The 14,845-nt window shown below is 46.2% G+C and overlaps 1 protein-coding gene across 1 annotated transcript in view; it reads right to left on the reverse strand.

Annotated features, from left to right (window-relative positions):
- The window catches only part of BMPR1B (bone morphogenetic protein receptor type 1B), a 408,155-nt gene extending 398,694 nt beyond the window's left edge, over positions 1-9,461 (reverse strand). Inside the window, exon 1 of the mRNA XM_075609777.1 lies at positions 9,187-9,461. The gene's annotated coding sequence lies outside the window, so the exon portion shown is untranslated. The remainder of the gene's footprint in view (positions 1-9,186) is intronic.
- Positions 9,462-14,845: the final 5,384 nt, after the last annotated feature.

A 14,845-nucleotide genomic window follows, 5' to 3' on the forward strand; every position in this document is an offset into this window, starting at 1 on the left:
AGGCTGGCGAGAGAATAGCAATCAGAACATATTGGTCAACATCTCGGGGTGTACCGTAGAAAATGTAAGTTAATATGGTTTGGTAAGAAGGGTATGCAATGGGTTCAAATTTGACCTGAGCTATTTAAGAGATTGAGATTTCAGAGAACTCCTAATGTATTAATTATGCCTTTTATGGGTAATGATTTAGGTAATAGATCTTCTGAAGGGTTAATTAAAGACATGAAAAGAAATGTTTCTCACATTTAATTTCACTCATTTTATTGCACTAATTGCAAGTTAATTTAGTCAGAAATAATCCTTCATTTAATTTGGAAGCAGGTTAAACATCCAAATTGTTTAGAGAAAGGCAGAAAAAAAATGAAATTAGAAAATGTCACATTTGAGTTTGCAAAGTGGAGAGGTGTGGCCACCAGGCATGTTGATTTGGAAGATAATTAATTCGGTTTGTTTAGGTATGATGGGATACACCTTTCTGATATTAGTAATGATATGTGTAATATCGGTTTACAAAATGGTTTGGAAAAAATTATACAATTAACTGTTGATGTGGGGGGGGATGGGAGTCAAGGCCAATTTAAGTTTGGTTATACTGTATGGCCTTTCCTTGGCATGTTCTCAACCAGACTGGGGCCTGAATCTTATTTAATTTATTGGTTCTGGCACCTTTTGGAGGCTAGTCATTGTGTAACTAAGCCTCCTTTATTCGATATAACAATTTTATTGTGGGTCTTTAAGCCACATGGAGTTGTGTGATCATGGTATATACTTTTGACCCGGGCAGTCTGGAGTTATGTTTTATTTATTATATTGTTAAAATAAAGCTGTGGCCACAACCCACTACGTTAAAAAAATATCTTGTCTTATGCGTATTTATTCATAATTGTTGTTAGTATTTGTGTGATGGTGTCGGGCCCCTGCAGCCAGGTGTCAGTACACTTCGTAAACAATTTATTCACAAAGGAACAACAGAACGTATCATGCTGTGAGCAATTCACGACGAGTAGCTCAGAGAAATTGCAATTGTGCACCTCATCCAAAGTATTTTATTTCTGTTTAGTGTGACACAGTTTATCAGGAAGGAAGGCGCTCCAAGAAATACAGTTTGTTTTGAATCATTAAAAGTGTTCCAACATTTGCATCACACATCTAAATATTCCTGTCAATTTCTCACACCCTTCTACTTATCTTAGCGCGAGCCTGTTTCTTCTTCCCTTATTATCTGACTGCAACTGTTCACTCTCTTTATCTTCCGCATGTCTTGTTTTTGATCGCATTCTACTGTATCCAGGATTGCCACCACTCCAGGTTTGACCCGGAGACTACGGATTTTGGGCACTTAACCCGTAGCCCGGAGGTAAGCCTGTTAATCTCCGGATGGTGCCGGGGTGCGGCACGGTGTGGCGGAGTCTCCGGCATCCTTTGGCATTCTCCTGCAACTCCAGTGAACATGGGTGAGCGGCGTCAAATGACTCCACATTGCCATGACAACGGGATACTAGGTGATGCTGCAGCGTGACGCCCATTGCCGTGACAACGGGACACTACGTGACGTAATCACGCCACGAGGTGTCATGTTGCCATGGCAACGCAGCATCATTTGACGCCACGCAGCCATGTTCATAGGAGTTGTAGAGGGAGATGCAGGAAGATGCTGGGAGCCGCCGCCGCACCACACCGCACCAGGTAAGAGATAAAAAAATTTGCATTTTTCTCCGGGTTGGCCTTTAGTAGAAGGTGGCAACCCTGACTGTATCTACAAAATAAGCCTCTATTAAGGGAGCATAACGCTGTACAATGCAGTGTTTATCAAATATGTATGCTGTGTGCCACCACCTACAATGATGTAGCAATGCCGTATAAGGCCGAGTCCCTGCTGGCGCTGACCATGCTTGGTGCGGTTACCTCTTTGAATCTTCATCCTCCCATCTGAGCTCATGCGCGGGCACACACGCTCTCCCAAGCTTGGTGCTTGGGGAGACAAGGGAAAGAGTCTTTCCAGCGAGGAGCAGGTCACATGACTCTGCTCTGACCAATGGGGAGAGAGAGGCAGTGTAGGCTGAGTGGAGAGAGATGTGGTGAGGGGGGGGGTTGAGCGGAGAGAGGTGAAAGGGGGGGAGAGGCGAATGGGGGGGGGGAGGTGAAGGGGGGAGAGGGTAAGGGAGAGAGGGGAAGAGAGAGAGGAAGGGAGAGAGAGGGGGGAGAGAGAGAGAGGAGGGGAGAGAGAAAGAGAGAAGGGGAAATAGAGAGGGTGGGTGGGAGAGAGAGATGGGGAGAGAGACAGGGAGAGAGAGGGGGCGGGAGAGAGAGAGTGCAGGGGCTGCGGGAGCGAGAGATGGGGCGGGAGAGAGAGCGCAGGGGGGTGCGGGAGAGAGAGTAGGGGGGAAAGAGAGCAAGGGGGGAGAGAGAGCAAGGGGGTTAGAGAGCAAGGGAGGAGAAAGAGGGGGAGGGGTGGAGAGAGAGGGGAAGGAGAGAGCAAGGGGGGAGAGAGAGCAAGGGGGAGAGAGAGAGTAATGGGGGGAGAGAGAGCAATGGGGGGAGCGAGAGAGGGGGAGAGAGAGAGGGGGGAGAGAGAGACTGAGAGAGCGGGGGAGAGAGAGAGGGGAGAGGGAGGGAGAGGAAAGGGGGAGAGATGGGGAGAGAGGGGGAGAAAGAGAGAGAGAAAGAGGGAGGAGAGAGAGGGGGGGAGAGAGAGACAGAGAGGGTGGGGAGAGAGAGAGAGGGGGAGAGAGATGGGGAAGGGAGAGAGAAGGGGGAAAGAGAGAGAGAAAGAGGGGGGGGGGAGAGAGCAGGGGAGAGAGAGGGGGGGAGAAAGAGAAGGGGAGAGAGTGATGGGAGATAGAGAAGGGGAGAGAGAGACGGGAGAGAGGGGAGAGAGAAAGGGAGAGGGGATAGAGAGAGAAAGGATGAGAGAGGGGGGAGAGATAGAGGCAGAGAGAGGCAGAGAGAGGCAGAGAGAGGCAGAGAGGGGGAGAGGTAGGAAGAGAGAAAGAGGGGAAAGTGAAAGAGAGAGAAAGTGGGAGAGAGAGAAAGAGAGAAAGGGTAGAGAGAGAAAGAGAGAAAGGGGGAGAGAGAAAGAGAGAAAGGGGGAGAGAGAGAAAGGGGGAGAGAAAGAGAGAAAGGGGAGAGAGAGGGGTGCAGGGGGAGAGAAGGGGGAAGGAGAGAAGTGGCGGAGAGGGGAGAGAGAAAATGGAGGGACACAGACACACACAGACACACAGACACACAGACACACAGACACAGCCAATGACACGCCCCCTCCCTTAATAGCCACGCCACACCCCACCTGCTCTAAAAATATTGCAGGTCAGTGATCACTCATGCTTGGATGGCTGGTGATGTAACCGCTCTCAAGCATGAGCGAGCTCAGCGGCAGCGTGGCCACAGTCTAAGATGTAGAATATAACATTATAAAGCAAAATAAAACAGAACCAAAGGTAAGCTCAATATATTTATAGCACCAGTTTAAACTGCCGTTTCTTTTTTTAAATTTCATTATTTTTCCCCTTAAATATGTGCATCAATACAATCCATACAATGTTGCCGATCGATCCATTCTCCTGAGATCGATCAGTGAAGATTCAGCTCAGGGTTCACTAAATGGCTGTCAGTGCAGCAGAAGAGGACCAAAGATGCAAAGTTCTGTGAGAAAGATCATGTAACCAAGCAGTTATTAGATAAAATTGGCGCACTGCTATAGAGAGGGCAGGGCTCAAAAAGGGGTGTGCCGGAGCCTGTTTCAGAAGAGGGAGGGGATGTGACTTTGTAAATGGTTGTTATAGAAACAAAAAATGCTTGTTACATTATAATACATAAAACAAATTCATTTAGAGTTGTTTCAAAAAATGCTACACGTATTTTCTCATAGTACAGAGCAGATTAAAAAAAAAAAACACTTGTAGGATATTGCTTGGTCTGCAGCTTTAGTGCTCATAACCTGCACAGTACTGTTCACAAGTTTGCCAAAACACCTTCTTTTTTTGCAGAACACTATACGACCAGATTCATCATGTTCCGATGTGAGGTATTCCACCGTGATCTAGCTTTAAAATGCCATTGACTTGAATGGCAGTTAAAGTCGGATTGGATGCAATACCCCCCAGTTTGATGAATCTTGGCGAATGTATCAACTTAAAGAAAATGTGCTGTAATGCAAAAACCATTCATGAGGTGGGTAGTAGAGATCGGCGAAACTTTCAAAATCTGTTTCCCGGAATTGCCCGAGCATTCTATTCAAAATTCGTTCCGTGGTGTAAAATCCGTCGACAGATTGCTCCTGTTTCCGTCCATGTTGATTGATCCAAAACCGCCATTGGACACAATCCACATGGAATATAAAAATCCAATCTGTGGTTTCCGCAAACTGTTGGAGGATTTTAAGAGTAATATCCGCTGATTTTTAAAAATCCTCCAACGGATTGCGTAATCCGTGGATATTACTTTTAAAATCAGCCATCGAACTGCAGATATCCACGGATTATACTCTTAGAATCCGCCAGCGGTTTGCAGAATAAGCAGATTGGATTGTCCGTGATAAAAAAATAAATCCGGAAAGACGAATCGCCCTTTATGAGGCTAATTTACAGAAATCCACGGACCAAAGGAATGGACTGATCTAAATATGTGCCCATCTCTAGTGGGTAGATCAGGCGTATTCTGAAATCCTATTTGGTTTCCATAACTAAATAGGACATAAAGAAACCAGACAAACAAGTACGAAAATAAACCAATAGCAAGTGCACTGTAAAAAATAAATAAAGGGTTAATATATTAAAAAAAAAATCTGTGTAGGAGTATACTGAGCAGAGCACCCCGCTTGCCGTCCACTGGGAGGAAAACTTTGGAACGATCTCAGTGGACTCAGCGTACGTGTACTCTGCCTGGATACGGGAATACGCCAGCACTCGGAACATCTCCACGATGTTCATTGGGACCTCCCCTTCCAAACACTGCTTCCTGGTGAGGCCTTCAGTGCACTAGCAAATCTACGTAAGTACCAGCACTCACTGTCTAATAGCTAAATGATGAAAACAGTTGTAATGCAGAATAAACATTTAATAAAAAAACAAACCAGAAATAAATCAAATGTGTTTGCAGAAACCAGTATCACAAATGGGCATGTCACAAAGTGAGGGGTGGGGGAGAGGGGGGGAAAGGAAAAGGGGAAAAAACATGAAACACAAGGAATATACACAAAAAACGGAGAACGGAAAGTATGCTAGGGGGACGACGTTTCGAGGGACTACCACACGAGCACAAGGAGCAGAGCCACAGAGGGTTTGATTACTGTCTTCATTTACTATTCCCATTTACCTTTCATTGACTGTTGTGGACTCCTGGTGCTTCTTTGCAAGCAGCTTTCTTGCAGGCTGTGTTCAGCCTTTACTGTACCATTGCCCACAGTTTCTTGTGGTACTTGAACTACTGGCATTGACTTTAGTGGATTCTTGCTGCCCTGCTATTAGCTGTTTAGCTGTATTTAGCCTACACTGTATGTTTGCTATCTATTTTCAGGGGTGTCTGATTTGACCAGTTATAGGGGAAGGGGGGCTTAGGGCAGTACCTCTGGGACCTTTTGGACCAGGGGGAATGGGCCAGATGAAGAGGTAGTCCCTCAAAACGTCGCCCCCCTAGCATACTTTCCGTTCTCCGTTTTTTGTGTATATTCCTTGTGTTTCATGTTTTTTCCCCTTTTCCTTCCCCCCCCCCCACCCCTCACTATGTGACATGCCCATTTGTGATACTGGTTTCTGCAAACACATTTGATTTATTTCTGGTTTGTTTTATTATTAAATATTTATTCTGCATTACAACTGTTTTCATCATTTAGCTATTAGACAGTGAGTGCTGGTACTTACGTAGATTTGTTAGTACTATACAGGGGAATAAGGGTCCCCTTTTGTTCCGTGCACCCTGCAATTGCGCTAAATTTAACACTATCAGAGTGCTGTCTATCGTCCCCTTTTACCTTCAGTGCACTAGGTTTTAAATTGATGTATATTACAAATGTATTAATTGCTCCCACTTTTTGGTTCTTAGGCCTAGTATACTTAGCATGTTAGACATTTCTTAGATGTCCACCCAAGCCTGGCTTTGAAATTGCCATGGCTGACATCAAAGTCTGCATTGGCTAAAGCTGCACATGGAGTGGCCTTCATCTTCTTAATAAATGTGTAGATTGAGTCATAACGTTAATATCAACAATAGAAATTTAACCCCCCTTTCAGGGTTTCTCCGGCAGGTTCTCCGGCCAATGATTGTGAACACAAGAAGGAATTTGTGTGATTTGGTATCATAAAGGATGATGCACAGGAGGAACCAAGAGAGAGACAGGGAGCAGGATGTGAGTGGATGAGTAAGAGCTAACTGCGGAGAGGGAACGATTAGGAGTCCCTGTCCCAAGTGGAGCCAAGACAGAATAGCGTGGTGGAAGAGCATCCCATCTCTAGCTTGAAGGAAACCCTAGGAGTGCCCCTTATAGACTGCGACAACACTATCCTTTCAAGTAGAGGGTCTGAGTCCATGAGTACACTGCAATTATATGTGTCGGGGATTGCCATGATACACTGCAGTATTCTTCTGCATATACTGTACATACAACCTCACCTTTACCTTTGCAAAGCAACAGGCCTGTACCTTTAATCATTAGAGTAAAGTAAACGAGCTCCAACGCTGTGCCGGCACCGGGACTGAGTAATGACATTGGGGGGACACACTAGCGCAGTGATATATAAGTGTATAGCAATTTCCCTGTTTAAAATAAGGGTATGTAGGGTCCTGAAAGCAGAGGGGCTCTGATACTGATCATTATGTTCATATATACGTTTACCTATACACATGCCAGTAAAACGCATTGTTATTCCAATGCACAGGTCTCTCTGTTGTTATCTGACCTGTGCCAGGCCTAGGTGGAGGTGGATTCAAGCCCCTATCACCACACTAAAAAATCCAGGAAAATAAGGAGGGTTTATATTACCAATCCCATATTTCCAAGTCAGGTATGGTAGTGGTTGTTCAGCCAGACAATTCTACAGAATATATGAATCCTGATAAACAACATCCTTACAGTGGATAACACTAATTGGAGTAGGACATTTGTGAAGCGCTGCGTGGTATTATAAGGGTCAACCTCTTGTATAGCCATTGTGCAGCTTTATTTTACTTATACAGGAATGGCATTCGCAACTACTTGTAAATGCTGATTACTGATGTGATAACTTTCCAAAAAGTTAGAAAATGTGCAAAATGTTCATTAAAATATTTTAGCTCAAATTGAGAACGTTAAAGCGAAATTCAACAATTTATATCCAATTTTTTAAATTTCTAGCTAAATTGTCGAATTTCGCCAAAGAAGAATCTACCCTGAAATGTAGGCACTGACTTATGTACACTTCCTATGATCTATACAATATGTGGAGAGATACCTATGAACACACAAGATACCTGGGAAATAATCTAGCCGAATATGTAAATAAGCTGATTTAAAAATACCAATAGTTTTATTTTCCAGGTATCTTGCAGGTGTGCACAGGTATTTCTCCATGTGTTGTATAGATTGTTTTGGGAAGTATGCAAGTCAATGGGTACTATAAAGAGGACTATCTCCTCTTCCTTGCCCCAACCATATTTCAGGCTGTAATTCATTTTTACTAGTCAAACTTTTTGTGACTGTTTGCAAAGCAAAAACAAACCAGCAAATGTGGGTGAAACATCTCTAATGCTGATTAACACCTAAAAGTTGTATATGTTGAACTATGTTTGAATCCGATAAAATATCTATTGTTGCAAATGTTCTACATAATTGTATGAAATAAAAATGTGTTTCTGATGAGTTTTCCAGAGTTTAGAGGTAGAAGGTATGCCCTGATGCTATCAAATACCATGCTATTCCTTTATCTCAAGCATTATTAAATAATGAGTATAATAAAATATGAAATGTAACAATAATACCCATGATTGTTCAGCTTCTCTTCTAGCATGGAAATCTGCCTGACACAGTTTTGAAAAGTGTTTGGATTATCAATTACTAATGCACATTGCCATTTGTTAAGGGTAAAGTACATACTGTATTACAAATTGTAGCCTAACTTTGTCAGAATACCAATATGACATTTGTCCATCATCACATTGTAAATTCAATGTCTTCCAATGATTTCTCAAGGTCTTCTGTTGGGACCACTGACAAACATAAAGGAGGACACATATTTATTGGGACACCCCACTTATTGTTTCAAAGAAAATATTTCTATGATTGCAAAAAAATAATACTTTCTAGGATGCAAACCCTACATTACCAGGTTGGTCATTTTCCTTCTGATGCTATTAACCTGCAGTTCTCATTTCAATTTAAATGTGACATTACAGACCAATATGAAACATCAGCTTATTCGAGTCCCTCAGGTTGAGTTTTTCCCTGACCTGCCTTTTCACTCTTCATCCCAATGCATCCTAAGATTTAGTACCTATAGTACTCAGTTTCAAAAGAAAACAGGATGGCATATCCTGTTGGTGCACTGGGGTGAGAAAAAATACAGGAACAGAATAAGTTCCCTAGATGACATTGTGTATATTGGTCAATGTGTTCTGCAGTGTTTTATTGCAATCATCAGCACATGTCCACATGTGACATCTAAAACTTAAAAAAAAAACACACACATGAGCACCATAAATGTACTGTATATATCTATTGTTATACCTTGTGAAAATTAGAGTTACTCCCTAACTCAATGAGTACCATAGGATTACACACAGACCCCCTCCAATACTGACTGTGTTAATGCCTTACACATGGCTCTCTAAAGAGGGATCTGAATGAACTTTTACAGCCCCAGCAACATGCTCACCCACAGAAAGCAAAAGCCACCCACCAGCATAAGACCAAACCCGAGCACATTACAGAGGAAAGCACAGGCAAGGGGAGACCTCAACCCAGCTACTAAGGAAAACATCCCAAGCAAACCTCGGCATCTGTCCCCCGGTATCCTTAAGTACAAAGTACACGGGTGGCACCACACAACTGACTGTGCACACATTCTCTAGGTAACATATTCTCCTAGAAGCTAACTGTGAATCAACTTTGCACCACTGAGCTGGCTGCATGTACGCACAGCACTGCTGAGGCTTGGATCTACTGTGCTTCTTCTGCCACAGCCAACCCCCGATCTGCCTCCATCTCCCTGCACATACCTGATTGAGCTGGTAATGTAGCTGTTTCGCAGTCCTTGCGCACACACACCATACAATAACTGGAGCTGACTTGTACTGTACATAGACTGTCCTCTTCTTGATTCTTTTCAGGCTGGCTGTCACTCTTTCACTCTCTTCAGTGTTCTCCCTCTCCCTCTGTGTTTCTGCTTGGCTTTCCCTGTTCATTCACTGCCTGTCTGTCCCTCTGCAGCTCCCACTAGTGATTGAAAGGCTGCCTGCTCCAGCCCACACAGTCACTAACAGCTCCCTCCACAAACCTTACTGATGCTAGTTATTACCTCACTGCTTACAGTGGCAGAGGAGAACATAGAGCCAGTGGGGGGCTCTAACCCACCCACTAAATATTAACCATTTACATTTAGTAAGGCTTAAGTTCACACAAGAGTAAGGTGAACACAGTCTCAATGAAGTAAATGAAGGAATCATGTATGGGCTGCTCTTAGAGACATTAATATTTGTATGCAAAATGTCTGAAAATATGTGCTTTGTTAACAAGAGTTCCCCAACGTGTTTTGTACACATAATGAAGTCAAATGTTCACAAAATGATTTATGTTGACAATGTTGTACAAAATACTTTTTGTGAATCACAAATTCTGCCCACAGAATGAAGATGTAATTTGTCAAAATATGTAATTGCCACAACATTTGCAAAGATGAAGAATGGCAAAATAGGTTTTCACAAAGTACATTTTATTAGCAGATTAATTTACATTTTTTTTTTGTGCATGACAATCAACCTCATGCACAGAATAACCTTCTTTCTAGGAATCACTCACACCAGACATTCAATGTAACTGTGTGGAAAGTTGTGCAACACCAACTCATTGGTCTACCTATGCCTCAGCAAAGAGCAAACCTCGACCTACAGTATCCTATTTATCATAGAGACAAGACTTTAGAAATAAAGTTATTGGCAGCTTGTTGTCGAACCTCACTGAAAGTGGGAATGCATTTTCCAAAGAAGCAGTGGATAAATATATAATTATGGTAACTATATCCCTAGAATTGTGTGTATAATATATATATATATATATATAAAAATCTATTCGCAGCCGGCACACACATAAACATTAGGAAATCCAGATGCTTGTCCCATAGAAAATCATAAAAGATGTATATTACCTGATGATGGTCCAGTAAGGAGAGACAGCACACACGGGTAGAAATGCAAAAGTGTATTAAAACACAAAAACCAATGTTTCGGTTCCTACAAACTGAGCCTTCCTCAGGGTCATACAGTGTTAGAATGAAGACCACTGCAACTTATACCCCCACCAGTGTACACAAATCATACAATCAGCCAATGAGAACACTTCTCAAACCCCCACATGACACATGACACATCAAATGGTAGCTAAAACGCCCCCGCCATGTCCCATTCACACGCCCCCCCCCCTGCGTCACAGTGTGCAGGCAGTGATGGGGGAGTGGGGTGTGCAGGGAGTGATGGGTGAGTGGGGTGTGCAGGGAGTGATGGATGAGGGGTGTGTGCAGGGAGTGATGGGTGAGCATGGTGTGCAGGGAGTGATGGGTGATCATGGTGTGCAGGGAGTGATTGGTGAGTGGTGTGTGCAGGGAGTTATGGGTGAGTGTGGTGTGCAGGGAGTGATGGGTGAAAATGGTGTGCAGGGAGTGATGGGTGAGTGGGGTGTGCAGGGAGTGATGGATGAGTGGGGTGTGCAGGGAGGCATGGTGTGCAGGGAGTGATGGGTGAGTGGGGTGTGCAGGGAGTGATGGGTGAGTGGGGTGTGCAGGGAGTGATGGGTGAGCATGATGTGCAGGGAGTGATGGGTGAGTGGGGTGTGCAGGGAGTGATGGGTGAGTGGGGTATGCAGGGAGTGATGGGTGAGTGGGCTGTGCAAGGAGGCATGGTGTGCAGGGAGTGATGGGTGAGTGGGGTGTGCAGGGAGTGATGGGTGAGCATGGTGTGCAGGGAGTGATGGTGAGCATGGTGTGCAGGGAGTGATGGGTGAGCATGGTGTGCAGGGAGTGATGGTGAGCATGGTGTGCAGGGAGTGATGGGTGAGCATGGTGTGCAGGGAGTGATGGGTGAGTGGGGTGTGCAGGGAGTGTCACAGAGTCAGGGTGAGAAATTCCAGGGACACCCTGCGACAACACAAAAAGCAGAAGTTACCCAGTAGGGAGGCATATTAACTCCCGCAGTGCCAGAGAGCTCACTGTGTGAGGCACCCTCTCATCACACGGCACATCGGTGGAACTCAACCTAAACATAAACTCTTTATTTTGTATGTATATATTGAATATATATTTAAATATTACATACACACACATATATTATTTACTGGAGTCTCCCGGCTGCAAACCCACAGAACAGCACCAGATTTGCCAGTCCAGAAACTGAATTGGCTTTCCCTTTTCTTACATAATTCAATATTTCATAATGCTGTTTTGTTACACTGGTTGTGGCCCAGTTTTGAACTCCGTAGTAGGTAGGATACAGACACCACAGGGGTAAAGGCAGCAGTACATGCATGGAAACACAGAGGGGAGGGATTTCTGTGCAGAAGAGCTTACAATCTAAGGTAAGCATTCTGATCCGGTAAGCGGCACAAGTCTCAGCCCTCCCATCTCGAAGACATTGATGAAGGATGCAGCAGACACAGCACTCCCACACTGCTCCCCACACAACTCCCCACACTGCTCCCCACACTGCCTCTCATACTGCTCCTCACCACCCCAACCTGTCCTCTCTGCCTCTCATACTGCCTCCCACACTGCTCCTCACCACACCAGCCTGTCCTCTCTGCCTCTCATACTGCCTCCCACACTGCTCCTCACCACACCAGCCTGTCCTCTCTGCCTCCCACACTGCTCCTCACCACACTGCTCATCACCACACTGCTCCTCACCACACTGCTCCTCACTACATCAGCCTGTCCTCTTTGCCTCTCTCACTGCTTCCCACACTGCTCCTCACCACACCAGCCTGTCCTCTTTGCCTCTCTCACTGCTCCCCACACTGCTCCTCACCACACCAGCCTGTCCTCTTTGCCTCTCTCACTGCTCCCCACACTGCTCCTCACCACACCAGCCTGTCCTCTCCCCTCTACCGGCTTGTGTAGAGCTATCTCACACTGACACACAGCTATCTCCCAGTCTGCTTGTCTCATCGCTGCACGGGCCGGCTAGCTCTCATGCCCCCACCCCCCGCATCACATTAACACGCCCCCCTCGCGTCACATTGACACGCCCCCCTCGCATCACATTGATACGCCCCCCTCCCACGCTCGCAAAAAAAGGACAGGATTTGTCTCCTGCTTACATGCAGGTGACGTCACTGCTCATGAGCGCCAGCCTGCTCGCTCAGCTCTTCTCTTCAACCTGGACGAGGCCTAAGGTAACAGGCACTTTTCAATCACTACAAAACAATAACAGGTGACCATACTCTTAAACATAAAGTTGCACACATAGGACTAATACATGGTGAGACCCACTCCTCTTGTTCCTCTTGGAGCCCACGGACCAGAATCCTCTACACCCATTATTTATACTTAATAGTGACATGGGTCACCATAGCTCCAGGGGGAGAGGTTTGAATCCTTCTAAGTGTTAGGAATCTGTTTTCTCAGCGCCGTCCGCGCAACACACAGACTACCCTCAGGGAGACTCAGGACGCGCAGCGCAACCTCCGCTTACCTGTCTCCACGGGCCGTCATCTCCTCCGCCGCCGCAGGGCCCCTCCCCTCGGCGGCCCCACCGCTCCTCCTCCTTCTCAGTGGCAGGCGCGGTTCCTCCGTCCCGCACGCACACGTGTGTCCTCCTCCAACACTGCTGGCATGCACACACAGCTTACAGAGCTCTTCTACTTCCACTCCTGCTATGAGGCTCCGCCCCGTACACCGCACGGGTGTAATCAGAGTGCTACCAGGGCTCACTTTGACTCTATCAGCCACACCTATTCATAAAGGCTCCCTGCAGTCCTCCTGACCCGCCTCCATCCCTGATTGGTCAGCCCAGCCTTATCTAGCATCTCTGAGCCCTCACTCATCGCTCGACATAGTCTCTGTGTGGATGTGTTTGGTGAACTCTTGGTTACTACAGGTTTTGACACGGCTCGTACGACTACCGCCTTGGCTCTCGACTTCGGCTCTCCTTGGACTATGTATTGTCTGGCATCCCACGATCACGGCTTGGACTTCAACCTTCCTCATCTCTCCGCTCCCTGACCTCGGCAAGGCAATCACTATTCTACTCCTACACTGGCGACACACTTTATTCGAGCTCGGCTAGTCCCACGAATTCGGGTATACCCGGGTGTATTGAGGTTTGTGACTGTTTTCTGCCCGAGTGCATTGAGGTATTTTCAAGGCAGGGATTGAAGCATTTTATTCCCGCTGGCTGCAATACTGCACAGTATATATATATATATTGCATTACAATTCATGAATTTATGCCATCTGGTAGACACGCGAAGCATTGCAGCCTATTAAATCCTAATCATTATCATTTAACAGATCAGCCGCCCGTCAGCCAGGCATGAACCCAGGCTGGGAAGGCAAACGCAACGGGGCTTGTCAGAGGTGAGGAGCGGCGCATTCCAGGTATCTGCCAGGTACATACTGGGTATTTGCTCGAATAAAGTGTGTCGGTGCAGTATACCCGGTACCGGCAAGTATTGGCTACATTACTTATATCTTGCCTGGCAACGCTTAACACCACACTACGGACTCGCTCCCTTTGCTGCGGATGCGTGTATCCCTACTTCCCCCTTCAGCACAGGGGACGGGTCTGGTCTGCGGGCAGCACCGGCGTAACATTATGTCAAGCCCACAAGACGCAGACCAGACTGAACTAAGGCAGTTTCTCTCTGATCTGCTTCATCAAACCAGGCCATGGCGGATCAAATTGTGGCATTAACGCGTCAGGTTGCGGTAAAATCGGCCCGAGTACCAGCCGACCCCTCTTCTGGCGTTAACCCCCAGCCCGCAAGCAGCTCTAACGTAAAAATTCCGCCTCACAAACCCTACGCTGGCAAACCGCAAGAATGTAGCAGTTTTCTCAACCAGTGTGAGGTGCAGTTCGAAATGGCCCCCCATCACTTCGATACTGGACGTAAGAAGGTAGCCTACATTTATAACCTCCTGACGGGCAGCGCCCTGGCTTGGGCCTCCCCAGTCAGGGAGCGACGATCTGACCTTACCCAGGATTATCCAGCCTTTAAGGCCGAGTTCCAACAAGTATTCTATTCCCCTGCACGCCGGGAGATGGCACCTGTTTCTCTACTTCAGATCACGCAAGGGCGACGAATGGTGACGCAGTATGCCGTGGAGTTCCGGACTCTCTCAGCCGAGACTAACTGGGGACAGGAGGCTCTCGTCTCTGTATTCTGGCAAGGCCTGGCTAATCCCATCAAGGATAAACTTGCTCGCCCACCCAGACCAGATCAATTGGAGGCTCTCATCGACCTAGCAGTCCGAGTGGATCAACGCATCAAGGTACGCCGCTCCGAGCGTCAGTGCTCTCGTTTTTCTAATCTCCAAACTCCCTTCCTCAGTACTCCTGCGGGTACAAGTACCACCAATCCTCTTCGTCCTGCCTTGGAGCTACCTGAGCCGATGCAACTGGGGGTACAACACATCCACACACCTGTGTGGCAATTCTACCACGCCGGGGGA

Source organism: Ascaphus truei, chromosome 1 (assembly GCF_040206685.1).
Source record: "Ascaphus truei isolate aAscTru1 chromosome 1, aAscTru1.hap1, whole genome shotgun sequence".
NCBI lineage: Eukaryota > Metazoa > Chordata > Amphibia > Anura > Ascaphidae > Ascaphus > Ascaphus truei.